Genomic DNA, 15,600 nt, shown 5'->3' with positions numbered 1-15,600 from the left:
CAACAGTTAAAATGTTTTCCTCCCGGGAGAGTTTTTAGGAGGCATGGACCTGCCACCCTCCCAGCATCATGTATTTATGACCTGTATCCTGGGCATTTCACAGGCTGGTTTCTATTCATTTCCCCTACCAGCCTCTCTGAATACTTGACTCAGGGCTTTTCCCTGCTCACCTCTGGTATCATTCTTCTCTTTCCTTGGAGCTCGCTTACCTGACTCTCCATTGACTTTTGAAACCTGTGGATCACTCTCTAGATGAGACTTCAGATGGTCTGTCTTCATCCGCTCCCTAGCTGATGACAAGCCCTGGTACCACGGTGCCTTGTGACCACTGCCTGCTGCCCCAGCTCTGTAGACTCTAGTATCCGATGGTGATGGTTAATTGTATGTGCCAGGGTCTCTTTCACCCTCTCTCTCTCTCTCTCTCTCATCCACTTTGAAGGGGTTTCAGACACCTGTCATTCAAAGTCCAAGCTGGTGGAACAAGTGTCTGGCACGTTTGTGGATCCCGCATTGCAGCTGAAGTGGTAAGGTTCTTTAGGCAAGGGACATTCAGAGTCAAGAAAAACTCGCTCTAGCAAATGGTGAAATTTCCAAAATGTGTCTTTCTGGGACAGATCTGTGCTCCACGCACCGTCTCACACATCACCTGCCTTCTCAACAGCTCCTCCTGGGTGACAAAGCAGCTTCGGCGCCACAAGTGCAGAACCAAACTGGCCTCCTCCCCCACCTCCAACCATCTCCAGGTTCCCCATTTCAGAAAACGGCATTTCTGTACGTTCAAAGAAGAAATGCTGGAGCCATTCTGACACCTCCTTCTCCCTCAATCATGAATTTTACCTGCTGGATATTTCTCCAATATATTCTTTACTCTCCAACCTCACTACCCTTTCAAACCGCCACGATCTCATGACTCAGCTCTAATGGCCTCCTGGCCGGTCTTCCCACTCCTCACTCTCGACTCTCTTCAATTAGCTTCAACATTAGAACGCGCTTTTAAAAACACAAACCATTGCATAAACACCCCCATGGCTTCCTACTGCTTTTAGAATTAAGTACACAGATTTGGCTTTGGCTTACAGAGACTTGCATAGGTCTGACCCCTGCAAATCTCTCCCATAACATATTGGCCTTCTTTTCTTTGCTCAAATGCACTGTGTTTCCTGCCCCAGAGCCTTTGCACATGCTGCTTGTTGATATCTGCATGGAATGCTCGGACCCTATTCAACGTCACTCAGCCAACTCCTCATCATCCCTCAGGTCTCAGCTTAAATGGCACCTTCTCAAGGAAGCTTTCCTGACCCTCTGTAAAGAGCTCTCACAGCATCTTGTATTTTTTCAGAGTATTTATGAAAACGTAATCATTTTTAAAATAATTAAATGCCTATCTCCCCCTCCCTCACCCCAATTCCCAAACTGTAAGCTCAGTGAGGGCAGAGGCTATACCAGATGATATCCTACTTTCTATGTACGCAACTGTGAACAAGATAGACGCAAAGAAAAATACTCAGTAAAGGTCCTTGGGAGGACAGATGGGAAATAAAGAGGGAGAATCAGTGGGAAGGACAGTTGGTTCTTTTTTGAACAAATTTCTCCTTTATGCTTGGAATACAGGAAAAATAGTTTCCTAGAAGACTTGAAGGAAAGTTGTTTTTGAAGAAGTATGTGCATTTGTTGTTTTTGAAGTATGTGCATTTGTGTATGTATAAATATCAATATATTTTCTTTCTTCCTCATTACTTTAATAAGGAAATCCAAAAAATCCAAGCTTAGGCTTACACATAAAACTTGACAAAAATGGAACCATTTGAAGGAAAGGCATCAATTAAAAATCAAGACCGTGTTCAGAAAACTCAACTCACTATGGCAAACCACCAGTTTCCTGGATTCCAAATAACAGGAATAAGCAAAGAACTGAAGAAATCCCTGGTGTCTATTTCACTTTTTGTGTGATAATCTTCTTTTAATAACTTTTTCCCTCTTCCAAAAACTGCACAGGTCCTTTGGGGACACTAAAAGTTTTCCAAATCTTTGGTGGCATCAGTGTAGTTCTAGAATTCACTGTTGTGGGACAGCATCGAATCTGTCAACTGAAAATGAGAAATGTCCAAACAGCTGCCAGATTGGAAAGTCTGTGCAGCAGGGTTCACACCAGTCCAATGTTACCTGGGCTCAGGGCTGCTGAGGGTAATGAGACCACATGACAAACATCCAAACACATCCATCCCACAACCAGCAACCCCGCCACAGCTGTCACCCTGAGAGATCAAACACTCCTAATATACAGCTGCTATCCAAACTACCTCTGCAACTATCTTTACGTACATACCCTAAAAGTAGTACATGGCTACTTTTACCTGTTGAGGTTCAAAGAATGAGCCCTTGGGGAAATGTCTAAAAAACATTTGGGGTCAAGCCTGGTGCCTAACTGGAAGGTCAAGCAGAGTAACATAATGTTTTGGTTTTCACAATACCTCCTACATATTATCAAGGACATAGAGAGTCCCTTATTTCACTTGGCTTTTCTACAGGCACTGCCCAAAGAGGATTCCTTTTCTGCACGCATTTCTCAAAAAATTGTCTTGAGCTGTAGCAGCATGTAAGAAAACTGCCCTTACGTTTTCCATGGAAGTATGGACCACCTGCATTAGAATCATGGGGTCGAGGGAGCTTGTGAAAATGCAGATTTCACAGCCCCATTCTGAATCTGAGGATATTAAAATGAATCCACTGATGGAGAATAACAAAGGAGCCCAACAAGGCTTCTGACAGGACCTAAAGAATAAGAGGCACTGACGTGGGAGAAGGAGGATACAGAGTGCTTGAGGCAGGGGAAACCAACGCAGGAAGACTCTACATGGGGGCGGGCGTGCTTCAGAGACTGGAAGGGGGGTGTAATGGGAGGTGGGTGAGAAGGAAACCAGATCGGACGGTGCAGAAGGGGCGGGCTGGGAATGGCGAGTCATTGAAGAATCTTAAGCAGTCGAGTACCGCGGGTGGTTTGTGTTTTGTAAAGACCGCTCTGATGCTGAGTGGAGAAGACATTTGGAGGTGCGAGAGACAAACTCAGAAGACCATGCAGATCTGGAGGAGGCTAGTAAAAGTGGAAACAGAGAAATGTACAAGTCCCAGGGATGAGGTGGAATTGACACACACTCACAGACTGAAGGTCAGGGTAAGGGGGAGGAAATTTGGGACAACAGCCAATTTTGCAGCTTCTACAAAGGGAGAGAAGTGCCTTTTGCTCAGATGGGCAAGGCTGGGCATCAAGACATCCCCTTGGACCTGTTCAGTGCGTTAGGTCTTACCTGTAAGGTGGAGATAATTCCACCAGCCTGATGGCTTTTGTAATGAATGGAGATAATACATGCAAAGCTCTTTAAGAAACAGTAGGAGCTCAATTAATAAAAAATATTTTATTTTTTTTAAATTAAGCATCAGAATATTTGTTGGTACACTGGACACGTTTAGGCTATAGTTCTTCCTTTTTTCTTCCTAAAAACACCATTGTCTTGAAGCTAAACTGAATAATGCCCGCCACACAAATCCAACCTCAGAGATCTCGCACAGAGATTTTCTCTGCCTTCACCTAACTCCAATATCCAATACCTGACACCACACACTTGATTCACTTTGTTCTACTTTGTTGTCAGGAAACATCAGAACCATAAGAATTATGTTCCCAAGGACATGTGTGTGGATGCAGCTCGTCAACTGTCAATCTCACATGCCAATGGCTTCTCCCCCCTCTTTGGTCTCACCTCTATACTTCAAGCCCACAAGTCTTCTCAAGGTTTCCCAGTACAGAGCCAACCATCACAATTTCACCACCCCTGAGACTTAAAGATGTTGCAGAGAAAATTAATCTCACCCTTCAATGGGGAGCCAAGGAGACCCTTGCCCCTGGCAATGAGACAAAGTAGGTGCTCACGGGGAAATCCCTGAAGTCCATTTTAAATGCCTTAATGTGATCAAGAATACAGCCCTGTTCACACCAGAATTCAGATGGGCTCTGAGCAATTAAGCAATTCCAAAATTGTTTGCTGGAAGAACAGGAAGAGTCACTGGGGGAGCAAGCGACACCTGATCCCTGACACTGGGGGACAGTTCAGCTTCTGTGCCTTTCATCAGATTTCGGAAAAGTAGGCTTGACATCAAAAGCCTTTGGCTGCCAGAAGAGGAGGAAAGTGAAGATTGTAGCTGAAGGGACAAGTAAAGCCAGAAAAAGAAACCATTCAATAACTCCTAGAAAATGACATGATTGGGGACAGAGGCTGAGAGTTCATCACATCAGCCTCAGCAAGGACCAATCAAGCCTGTCTGTTCCAGGACCACAAGCACGGGGGAGTGAGGGGCAGAGTAAAGCCTTTGGAATTCTCAAGAGCCAGAGAGCTCAACCCAAAGGAGGGAGCAGTCCTCACCAAGGGACCAGGCCATTACCATTCAGCCATAACAACTAGATGCAGGTGGAGGGGTGGCAGAGGGCAAGAGCAGGCTGGCAGAGGTGCTGCTAAAGAGGCTGCCAGCCCCTCCCCATCCACCCTGATGGAGTGGACTTCCCAGCTCTCCAGGTAGATTGCCTGCATGCTGGCCTCTCTAATCAGGGAGAAGGCAATGGTCAGGCTCAACAAACATGCAGCATCACTGGGACTGGTACAAATGTCATTCTACAGCTGTAGTCACTGGTCAAAGGAATGTGAGACAATCCCATTGTCTTCTCCCCAAAACTTCTGCCATAGGGCATTTAACCCAGGCCCTGGTCACAGTGTCATATCACCAGCATCATGCTAAACAGAAGGGTGTCAATCCCATTTATAAATCATCTTCCAGCCCGAAGCCATTCAAACATTCGATAACCTTGATGATCCCCTGTCAGGACTGCACCTGTGGAAGGAAGTCAACACCCAGCAGAGTAACAGTAGAAATAAGCCTTTCCAGCCTTTCCTTTGGTATGGCTATTACCAAAGGAGCATGACTCATGTCTTGTCAAATGAAGTTTGACAAGGCAGGGGTTGAGGAGTTTTTATTTTTCATTTGAATTTTTGAGACACAGCAGGATGTAATCAGCTTATGCATTAGAGACACCTGTCTGGTTCTACTTGAGACCTCCGTTTGCTGTACTTAGCCCAGAGTCCTTTTTAATAATACAATAGGATAAAGATTCAGAAATACGCATAAACACCAAAAGATGGAGAGTGGAGCCACCCCCTTTCCATTGCCCTCCCCCTACTTCCCCTCAATCACTGATTCCCTGCCTCCCAAGAGTAGAGGCCCTGCTCTCTCTCCAACAGGTGAGAACTGACAGCCTGTCTACAGCCAAACTACATCTAAAGGTCATGGCACCTGGAGGGGAAAGAGGAGGAGCTTCCAGAAAAAGGAGGGGAAAAGTCCTTCAAGATTGGGGTCTTCCCTGCACTGCCCTGGTTATGGATTCCAAATACTGCTGCCGCTACTGGACACCAAGGGCCTGGAAAAAGCATTCAATTGGTCATTCAACGGGTATTTATTGAGCACCTACTTTGTGCCAGGCCCTTTGCTAGACGCTCAGGAGATAAAACACGATAGATACGCAAGTGACATGCAAGTGGGGATAGAGAACAAAAACAAACCAGCTCTATTTTTAGTTTAAGGAACCTCCATACTGTTCTCCATAGTGGTTGTATCAATTTACATTCCCACCAACAGTGCAGGAGGGTTCCTTTTTCAAAGAGAAAAACAAATACCGTATACTAACACATATATATTGAAAAAAAAAAAAAAAGGTACTGATGGACCTAGTGGCAGGGCAGGAATAAAGACACAGACCTAGAGAATGGACTTGAGAACAAGACGGGGGAGGTGGAAATTGGGGCGAAGTGAGAGTAGCATCGACATATATACACTACCGAATATAAAATAGTTAGCTACTGGGAAACAGCAGCATAGCACAGGGAGATCAGCTTGGGGCTTTGCAATGACCTAGAGATGTGAGATAGGGAGGGTGGGAGGGAGGCTCGAGAGGGAGGGGATATGGGGATATATGTATGCATATGGCTGATGCACTCTGTTGTACAACAGAAACTAACACAGTATTGTGAAGCAATTATACTCCAATGAAGATCTATTAAAAAACACACACACACACAAATGAGCAAGGTTAGATGGAGAAAAGGTTAAGGACTATGGGGGAGACAGTGATGGAAGAGAGGGTCACTGGGGGCTGGGGGCTTGCTACAATAGCCAGGGAGGGCCACTCTGAGCACATGACACCTGGGGCAAAACCTGGAGGCTATGAAGACGGCAGGTTTCAGCAAAGGGAGCAGAAAATGTATCACTGGCATCAGTAGGCACAGCAATGGAGCCATTCCCAGCCATGCAAGGTGAAAAGAGACAACAGACAGATGTAAGGAATTATGCACAAGGCAGTTCTGCCTCATCCACATGCATGGCACTGTGCGCACATGTACATGCATATTTGCATATAAGACGTCCCATGTTCCTTCCACGGCTGGAGCGCCCATCTGGCTTTATTTAGCAAGCCCAAGGCAGATCCAGAGCATGTAAATCAATGGCCAGTTCACAGGCCACGGAAAACCATCCTGCACTAACAACAGGGCTTCCTGCTCTTCTTCACTCTGAGGGTAGAATCACCGGATCCTCTTCCTGTTGTATTGGGAAAACCTATTGGGCACGCACGGAGAGCAAGGCACCTTTCCCTCCAAACGGTCTGGAGCAGAGACAGAGAGCTCCCTCACATTTTACAGTCAGCTTGGGGCTGGATTTATGCTGGGTCATTGTGCCCCATTAAGGTTTCCATGGTTACACCAAGCCCGTGTTACCTGGACTTTTGATGTGCTGGTCGCAGGGGCAACAGCTGCTTTGCTTCTTCTGTAATTTGTCAGGAAAGTGGCAGAGAGGTGAGGTAGAAATGCTGGCTAGGACCCCAGGGTTTAGAGAGACTGCAGGTGGACAGGGCACACCCCCTTCCAATGAAAAAGCAAGGCTCTTCCCTAAATCCACTAGCCTGTGAACGCCAGCAGGGCAGGGACCCAGACTGATAAATCTTAGTCTCTCCCAGCACCTAAAACAAGACCTGGCGCATAACAAACTCTCAATAAGCGTGACTGATTCATTTTGTGGCAAGGGAAATATTCGTAAAAGAATTCAAATGAAGAATCCACCTCGTGCACTACCTTCTTTAGAAGTCAAGGGGGTAATGAAAAGGTTACAAGGAAAACTATGCGGCTCTCACTGCAAACTGGAGATCACAGCGAGTGAAATTTCTCCAGATAAGGGAAAGGCTCTGAATATGTGGGAAGGGAGGCAAGTCAGTGTCAGCCTTCCGAGAAGCAGACAACAAGACAGCGTTAGATGAGCAGAGGTTTATTTAGGGAAAATGCCTGTAAAGGATAAAAGGGGAGGAAGCAGGAGGGGAGAGAAGAGCCTTCAGACCATGATGCAGGCCGAACCCCCAGGAGAGGAGGCGGGGGGGTGGGGGGAGGGAAAATTAGACTTCAGGGCAGCTCCGGGAAAGCCTTGGCCAGGCTGATGGAAAGGCTCCGAGAAAAGGCTGTCTATTAGAAGAGTCCCACGCTGAGGAGGAATGGCCAACTCTAGTGACCCTGCTGCACTCAGTCAGGGGCTGGGTGGGCCCAGGGGAAATGTGGTCTCACCATGAATATGGTGGGGAATCCAAAGGCAGGCAGCTGAAGCTGTGCAGCAGCTGTGCTCCCCGTGCCCCAGCAAGGAGATCTGAGCAGGGCACCTCCATGACCACCCCCGCAGAGTGGGGGAATATTTGGGGTGGGAAGGGGAGTCTGGAACCAACATGGCTGGAGGTGTGGGGAATGTCTTCAGGCCACAAAGGCAAGATGAGGAGGCGGCTGGGAGGCTGTGCCTATCCTGGCTGGTCGCCTACCCGTGTGTGCTCTGCCTTTCCTGCTGAAACCCAGAAACACCCTAGACTCCCTTGCAGCCGGAAGTGGCCATGTGACCCAATTCTGGCTGGAGAGATGGAAGCATGGAAGCAGAAACCTGCTGGATGTTGATAAAAAGGGACCGGCTCAACTGGCAACGTGACTGATGCTCTCCTGCCTTCTCCTCCTTCCTCTGGAATATGGACCTGAGGCCTGCAGGGGAAGCAGTCCTCTCGCTACCATGAGATGATAAGCCTGAGCGTGAAAGCCATGTGCCAGAGACGGCAGAGCACAAAGACAGAGGAAGCCAGGAAAACCTCCACCAAGGTGGAGCTGCTGCCCGTGGGAAGCCCACCTCCCGAATCCTTGTTATAAGAGAAAAATAAGCTCCCATGGGATTAAGCCCTGCGAGTCAAGCCAGCACTCCATGCAGCCAAGCCCAAGTCCTAAAATAATCCAGAGGAGATTCAGACGGAGAGTGAGCAATGGAACTCCTTGTCTTTGGACAAGACATTCAGTAAAATCCCCTCCCCGATGTCTTTGGATAGCCTTGGCAGGGTCAGAGAGGGGCTTCTGGAGGGAGGTGGGCATGATGGAGTTGCTCCGTGTTTAAAGCATGCATAGGGCAAGAGGCTGTCTAAAAGAAGCAGTCACCTGCACTATAAATGAACAACTCCCAAACCCTGCCCTCAAGTAGTTTACAATCTAAGTGAGGGGGAAAAAAGCACAGAAATTCTACCTTAATCTAAATATTAATCTTTACATTCTGTGGCTTCGTCCCCAGGCCACTCTTACCCCCATGCCCACCACCCATGACAGACATCAGTAACAGTCTCAGGACTTTCCCCTTTGGGCCTAGGGAAGGCCTGGCATCCTCCCTGCCCTCAGGCAGCCCCTACCACTCAGGTGAGGTTGGCCCTTGAAATGAGACCTATTTACCTGGCTGGATGTTATATGCAAACTTGAAGATTTTAGGCCACGGAAAAGAAAGTTGCAATATGCTTTTCCCTCTTATCTCAACAGACTTAAGTAGGACAATTTTCCCCTAGGGATCCCCAGAATATGATTTGCCTTTCAGATACCAGTGAACATGAAACAGGCACTCAAACCCACCCATCTCTTTGTGGCTAATGTTAGAAAGTGATCCAAGTGATCCAGTCCTTCCTCTGGTCACCAGAGGGGGAACTCCTGCTTCTAAAGCTCTGGGAAGAGGACTAGACCAGGGCAATTACCGTGACAAACACTGTACATTCGCAGTGATGGAAAGGAGATTTCCAGGCCACACTTCACTTGTCACAATATCAATCTCAGAATGTTAGCAAAGACGTTCACTTACCATCACTGCTCCGTGGGGTCAAGCACTGGAAATCTGATCAGTTCTGTGTTCTATGAAGGCATGGCTCATGGTCCAGAAAGTTAATTAAGGCCTCCAAAGGAAAGAGAAAATTCTGGTCTTTAAAAAATGAAACCAACTGCCCTCCCCTCCCCTCGCATCCCCAGGAAACTCACCTGGAATCAATCTTCTCATCTAAGTGCAAGTTCCACATACTTTTCCAATTGCCACAACAAGAAGTTCCCCATGGACTTTTTCAGTTGTTTCTTCAATCTGGAGGAAAAAAAATTGATTAATAATCATGTAATTACATTTCCAATTCAATGACCATTATCACTGGATGGGGCTACCTTGGAGCTTCAAAGATGAAGTCCATCTGACAGTGAAGAGTTTAGTAAAGGGTGTCACTGGTGATGAGGGGAGGCCTTACGAGAATCACAGTCACCATCTGGTTATATGATTGGAGTCCTACCCTTTTGCAGACTTTCTCATTTTTTCTTTTTTTGCGGGGAGGGCAGAGTAAACAAAAGACAGAGTATTTATCTGGGAAACAATAGTTTAAAAATTATCCCGAAACCAGAATCTATGGGCCAGAATACACCCCCTAAGCAAATGAGTGAGGTCTTCATTAATTGCTCACTTATTAAATAAAACTTTTAATTAACTGACTGTGTAGTGTTTTCCCACATTTCCATGATAAGAATCACTTGGAGTGCTAGAGATTAATTCCATTAACTAATACATGGGGCCTGGGATGGGCCAGTAATTTGGAAATTTTAATTTTACAAATACTTCCAGATGATTTTAATGATCAAGGAAAGTTGGGAAACACTGACGAAACGTGCTTTTCTGCTTTCTTTGCAGATTTTAAGTCTTGAACACCTGGTCCCAGAATGACCCAGTGAAAAGTCTTATCCAGTCCAGCTCTAGGAAAGGAAAGTAAGTCTTCTGAACATTTGGTTTGTTGATTCCTAGAAGACACTGTTTCTCGTTTCCATTTCCGGCCCAGCTCTTCTAGATCAGGTTTTTCCTTGAGTTGAGGCATAGCAATCCAGTCATTTTTAAAGACTGGTTTCTTATTAAAGGATTATCACATTTAATTAAATAACCTTTTCTTGCTTTTGTCTTGTTCCCTTTTCCCCTGAAACTTCTGTTAAGAAGTTAGGGTGCTTTGAAATATAGACTCAATATTCTGGCCTTTCCACCTTAAATCTCATACTGACGACCCTCTGTATACCAGCCTGGATCTCATTGTTTTCTTTAACAGGTCCCACTCCCTTTGGCATCCCGGTCAAGATAATATCTCCTTCTTCCAAGTTCATTATTTTCGAAACGTAGCTGATGGTGTAGGGGGATGGAAAAAAATCATGAAGGATATTTCACCCGCCTGCCTGAGTTAGCCATTGACCTTGAGCCAGAGCTTCAGGCTTTGAGGGTCAGGAATCTTCTCTTTGGGCACCAACACTCTGACGGGGCAGGAGGCCGTGGAGCTCTTGGCCTGAGTTCCAGGCAGCCCCTTCTTCTTGCACTCTTCCTGCGTGTCCCTGGCGTTCACGTCCAAGCACAGAGCGTAGCCGGCCACTCAGTCCATGGCCGCGGCCTCCTGGCCGGCGCAGAAGCGCTTGAGCATCACCACCCCCAGCTGGAGCTCGCGGTGCAGGCTGTACACGTAGGTGGGCACGAGGACCGGCGAGCGCGGGCAGTGGAGGCTCCGGGGAAGAGCTCCGGCTGGCTCTCGCTGCAGGGCGCTCTGCATCTCCCCGACAGGGGCCGCGCGGCTCCTGCCCGCGCACACGATGCTCATCCCCCACCCTCAGGAGCGGGACGGCGGCCTGGCGGCAGCCACAATCCTGCCCGTGGCCCCCGGAGTCACGTGGACTCTGCCCGGCCGGCCATCGGACGCCTACAGCTGCCCAGAGAGGACCGACTACCTCGGAGTGCTGTCCCCCTGACTCTGCCCTCGGTGCCTGGGAGTCGCGGTGCGAGTCCCCTTGGGAGCTGCTGTCTGGTGGCTCCCTCGGCGCTGCCCGGCCTGGGGACGCAGCCTGGTCCCCGGAGAGAGGCGGAGGCTCCGGCACAGCTCTCCAGCGGACGCTGCCTCTCAGGTGGCCCTCAGCAGCCCCACACCGGGCCTGCAGACTTTTTCTGAGAAAAAACCCACGTGAGAGAGTGGCATGGACATACATACACTACCAAGTGTCAAATAGATAGCTAGTGGGAAGCAGCCGCATAGCTCAGGGAGATCAGCTTGGTGCTGTGTGACCACCTAGAGGGGTGGGATAGGGAGGGTGGGAGGGAGACACAAGAGGGAGGACATGTATGCACATGGCTGATTCACTTTGTTAGAAAGCAGAAACTAACACACCATTGTAAAGCAATTATACTCCAGTAAAGATGTTAAAAAAAATAAAAGACCAAACTTACCTCTCTTAAGCTGCACAGACGAAATTAGGAAAAGAGAGGCAAACAGAAGCTGGTCCCATAGAAAATGTGCCTAAGAGAAGGTGGTCCAAAAGGCAGGCTGCTGTGCTCCGCTCTCCCTGCGCCACTTCCCAAGGCTCCTGCCAACACCCACATGGCTAAAATACCATCTCCAAGCTCAGAAAGTCTCACTTCCGGCTTGAATGCCCAGCTCCCTCATCAGGAATTAAATATCTTAGCCATTTGCCCCACCTGCTTAGTTCAGGTAGTAACTGCCCATCACTGACTTACCTCCTTCACAACCTCCACTAGGCTGTGTCACCTGTGCCGCTCTCTAGTGGGAACTCCTGTGTGTTAACCTGGCAAAGCAACAGCCCCAGTTACTCAATCAAACACTAATCTAGGTAAAAGCATCTATAGATATGATTAAAGTCTGTAATCAGTTGACTTTAAGTAAGGGAGAGTATCCCAGATGATCTGGATGGATCGATTCAATTAGTTCAGACATCTTGAGAGCTGAGGTTTCCCAGAAGCAGAAGGAATTCCCCCTGTGGAAGCAGGTTCAGCCCAGCCTGCCCGCCCTGACCACCCACCTATGGATTTCAAACTCACCTAGCCAGACCCACACCTATGTGAGCCCCTTGCAATAAATCTCCATACATATCTCCTACTGCCTCTGTTTATTTGGTTGAACCCTGACTGATACATATGACACATCTAATTAAGAATGTTTTCTTTCAACCCACTCACCTTCTTTTGCTAAAAGAAATGTATTTTGTGCACAAAATGTATGTGCCTATCATAAGTAGAAAACCAGTGTCACCTGCCATAATGGAAAGAAACCATAAAGATAAATACAGTAAAAACAAAAGCAATGCCATGGAATTCCAGCTGCATGCTATTGCCTGCCAAAGGCTCTGAGCGTGAGGCCCATCCTGCTAGTGTTAGAAAGAAAATGAGAGAGTGGTGATTTGTTGCTGGGATGTGCCTATATCAAGGACAAAGTCTTGGGGAGATGCTGATCAGAAGGACTGATAGAGAACAGGGGACGGAATACACTTCTCACCATGTGCTCTCTGGAATTTAATGCTCAAGCTGTGTATATCCCATCTGAATCCTCTCCTGTGCAACCAGAAGTTCCCATCCAACACTTGCAGAATCAACACTGCAGGTTGTGGAAGGGTGGTCTGGGAGCCCACAGATCTCCTTTCTGGTAATCGCTCAGTGTCCGGAGCAAGTGGTCCTGGTTCAACTGCAGGGAGTTGCCAACCCCAACCGCGAGGACAGCAGAATCAGCCCACCTGCCTCATGTTTCCTATGCACCTGAGAACAGAGCCCAGCAGAAGGCTCCCTAGTGACATATTAGGGTGGCAATTTCATGCACCTTCCCTGCTTCCCAAGGAACTCGCTCTGTGCCTGTCCACTCTGCCAAGGTTCTTTGGGGGCAGATTCATCATGTACAGTAATCAGATTCACAGCACACAGCAGAGCTTTTTTCTAATCTTCCACCTGTGTAACTGGATTACCTCTTGTTTGACAACTGGCTCTAATTGCTCACCACTAACCTGTAGGAAGCCAAGCCCGCGGAAAGACACAAGAGGTGCTCCTGAGTCAAGGACTGTAGTATATTTGGTCAGGCCCAAAATAGGCCAAATAATGGAAGGAAGATGGACTGAGGGTTCAAATTCCAGTTCCAGCACTTCCCAGTGGGGAGATCTTAAATTACACAAATTCGCTGACCCTCAGTCTCTTCATCTATGAAATGGACCCAATAATAGAACTGTGGTGGATGCCTGATATTTTGTCTTCTTTGGATTAAAGGGCCCCAGTCTGGGAATACCATCCCTTCCCAGTCTCACTCCATATGCTATGGATGGGGTGGACCTTACTCCTCCCCTCAAAGGACCCGGTATAAGCACGTGACCCAGCTCTGGCCACTCAATCTAGTCTACCTCTCTGGTTCAGGTTTGAAGACTACCTTTGGAGCGTGCAACCAAATATAGTACACTCAGAGTGACTGCTGGAGCCACTGAGCAAAAGCACTTTCTTTCTACTTGGGTCTCTACACTGGGAGGATATAAGCCAGAGCCACTGGTGGCCATCTACCTCACAGAGAGTTTCTGCTGAGAACAAAGTCAATATAAAGGAAGGCAAAGCAGTATGAGGAGAGAGAGCTCTGATCATATCATTTGAGCACCTGGATACAGCCAGGCCTAAAGCTATCCAGATTTATCCCAAAGACTTTTTTTTTTTTTCAGTTTCATCGTCCAATAAAACTAGCTTGGAAATTGAAGAGAGCTGAGTCAAGTTACTCTCACTTGCATCCTCACTAGGTAATTACACTTCCTAGGAAGATATGAAGGTCAAATGAGATGGTATAAAATCACTGAGCACAACTTGATGCACAGTAAGCACTTGATAAATACTAGCTGTGGTTTTGGAGGGTCTCAGTGGAAATAAGGCACCTAAAGTACTTCTCCACTTGCTCACACAGGGTGAGCTTATTCAATAATGGCGGTAGTAACTTCTCCATAGTAACCCCCTTAAGCACCGTTTCATTCATCCAGCAGCCCAACCAGCCAGTAGGCTCACATGAGCATATTGCTGAAGCTCCATATTTCAGGCTCCAGACATAAAAAGTTAATAAACCAAAAAACTATTTTTTGTAAGTGGCAAAGCTCACTGTAGTCACCACCCAGCTCTGTGTGGTTTGGTGGACCTCGGCAGAGCTGTTCAAAATGGGTAAGTCATTTTGCTACCGATTAAATCAAGACAAGCTCTGAAAAGTAACCATGAGGTTCCTGCAGAAGCTGAACTTTTTTAAAAGGAAAAAAAAGGGCGAAGGAAAAAATTCATCTTGTTTCTAAAATCCAGATTTAGACACTGCCAAGAGGTATGCATGACACACAACCCCACTACATCTTGATGACAAGAAAGATTTAATAATTACTTTTTTTTTTGAAGGTTGATGTACTTAACCATTCTTCCAAAAATACCAACGAAGGGGGGAGAGGAAGGAGCAGATGGAAAGTGACAAAATGTGTCAATTGCCCACATCATTTCACAACACCAGCAGTCAGAAGAAGTCAGTTTCCAAGTGATGGAACTGCCATCTTTGGATCCAGCTACCATTGGCAGATTTCACCTGTACCTGCTTCAGATGAGCCCCCTGCTTTAAAAGACAAAAAAAAAAAAAAAAATCTGTTAAGGGAAAACATTACGGAATGAGTGTTGCTAGATAAACTCTTTTAAAAATAATCTTTTGAAGGCTTCTGAATTCTTCCAAGGTCTATGTCATGGGCAGGCAACTTATGACCTTGGCTTTATCTTGTTAGGGTAAGGACAGGAGGGAGGTAAGAAATGAATATCTATTGAGTAGCTACCATATAAGTTCTCTCCTTTAATCCTCACCCCCACCCCATAAGATAGGTAGATAGTAACCCCCTTGTAAAGATCTTGAGTTCTAAATAGCTAAGCAATTAAGGTCACACTAGAGATGACAAGGACAGTCTTTGTCAGACTCCAAAACTTGTATGCCCAACACCACTGCCCACCCTATGAATCTCTTTTCTCTCCCATTCTCCCAATTATGTTCTTTCCTTTTATTCCTTCTCTATAAGAACTGGAGCTCAGTGAGAACATGAAACAAGTCTGTTCTGTCCAGAAAATATTTAAGGAAGGACACAGGAAAGCAAGAAGGAAAATTGGTCTAGCCAAGCCATTGGTCTTCAAAAGTAGCCCCAAACCTGGGTAGATGTGATGATCAGCACTATTTGAATGGCTTTCCTCTGTTTTCGTCTTTCAACCCTTTGAAGTCCATGAGGAGCCTATGTCGATTAGAACTTGCCAATCAAGCAAAATCTAAAACACAGGAGAATGAGCCTGAAGTTAAAATAACAGTTGTTGTCTTTTGACCTAGGTGCTTACCATCTACCTAGCACTTTTTTTAACCAT

General features: G+C 46.8%; 1 pseudogene across 1 annotated transcript; it reads right to left on the bottom strand.

Annotated features, from left to right (window-relative positions):
• Positions 1 to 10,409: 10,409 nt before the first annotated feature.
• LOC309798689 (oxaloacetate tautomerase FAHD1, mitochondrial-like) lies at positions 10,410 to 10,981 on the bottom strand (annotated as a pseudogene). The gene has a single exon. The product of its transcript is annotated as an oxaloacetate tautomerase FAHD1, mitochondrial-like (transcript).
• Positions 10,982 to 15,600: the final 4,619 nt, after the last annotated feature.

This window comes from Mesoplodon mirus, assembly GCF_964341445.2.
Source record: "Mesoplodon mirus genome assembly, chromosome: 2".
NCBI lineage: Eukaryota > Metazoa > Chordata > Mammalia > Artiodactyla > Ziphiidae > Mesoplodon > Mesoplodon mirus.
This window is presented reverse-complemented; position numbering and strand designations above follow the sequence as displayed.